The following is a 1,491-nucleotide window of genomic DNA, read 5'->3' on the forward strand; positions in this document are numbered from 1 at the left end:
AAAGAAAAACTTGGACTAGATCACATTTTCTCAAGTCAAGTCATTTAGTTCTTGCCTTTAAAACTTCATTGATAAGGGATGTGAGAAGAAACTAAAGACTCTTTTCTTTGCTCTTTTCATTGAAGCAGTAATACTGACTTCATTAATTGAGTTAAGATTGTTATTAATGAAATTACAGACAATTCTCTATGTACTCAATGAAGTAAAGATCTACTCTATTGATTTTTCACAAGTTAGAGTTACTACTTGATAAAAAAGCTTTAAAAAAGGCTATAACCAAGTCCAATATTTTAAACAATTTTACCGAAGTACAGTATAATGAGAAACCAATGCAGAATTATTGTGTACTACGGATTATTTACTCGTCTACTTAGTTGGTGAATACTGTTTTCCCATGTGAGGGTAAATCATGCAATGCTTTGGTATCAAATAGAATGTGGTTTTCATAAAAATTAGTGGTACATTCAAAGCAACGCGTCTTCTATGGATCTATGTCCTAACTCCTAAGCGATATAATTGTATTAAAATTCACGTCACAAAGAGGCACTACTCAGAATATAATATTTGATTTACTCCACATTTAGAATCTCTAAAGGCATGCCTCCAGAAAGGGGCCAATTGGAGACTTGAAAAAACACCTGTTTGAACATATTCAAAGTTGATTGAAGTAAACTTTAAGGCAAACGAAAAATGGACTCTGTCTTGTTATACATTTAGTGGTTGTAACAGAGTCTTAGTAAAAGATCTCACAGCAGCTGTAAGTCAGCTGTAGGTGGTCGAACCTCTATTGGAAGCAGTTTAACCTGCTAATTAAAAGAATAAATAGGAACCAATTAATAATTAAATAATTAAGAATACAAGACTAATTATGTGGTTGCCATATAAACTGATTGACTTCAGAGCATATTATTTTGGACCCCATGTCTTGTATAATGTTTCAGGTGTTATTGATGGCTTCTGAACAGCCAGGACCAGAGGACGAGCCTGGAGTAGCCCTCAGTGCCAATAATTCTCTCGCCATACCTGTCACACTGCTCTTAATACCAAACACATTACTACAATAGAATGTGTAATGTTTCAGGTGTTATCGATGGCTCCTGAACGGCCAGGACCAGAGGATGAGCCTGGAGTAGCCCTCAGTGCCAATAATTCTCTCGCCATACCTGTCACACTGCTCTTAATACCAAACATATTACTACAATAGAATGTGTAATGTTTCAGGTGTTATCGATGGCTCCTGAACGGCCAGGACCAGAGGATGAGCCTGGAGTAGCCCTCAGTGCCAATAATTCTCTCGCCATACCTGTCACACTGCTCTTAATACCAAACATATTACTACAATAGAATGTGTAATGTTTCAGGTGTTATCGATGGCTCCTGAACGGCCAGGACCAGAGGATGAGCCTTGAGTAGCCCTCAGTGCCAATAATTCTCTCGCCATACCTGTCACACTGCTCTTAATACCAAACACATTACTACAATAGAATGTGT

The sequence above is a fragment of the Homalodisca vitripennis genome, chromosome 3, assembly GCF_021130785.1.
Source record: "Homalodisca vitripennis isolate AUS2020 chromosome 3, UT_GWSS_2.1, whole genome shotgun sequence".
NCBI lineage: Eukaryota > Metazoa > Arthropoda > Insecta > Hemiptera > Cicadellidae > Homalodisca > Homalodisca vitripennis.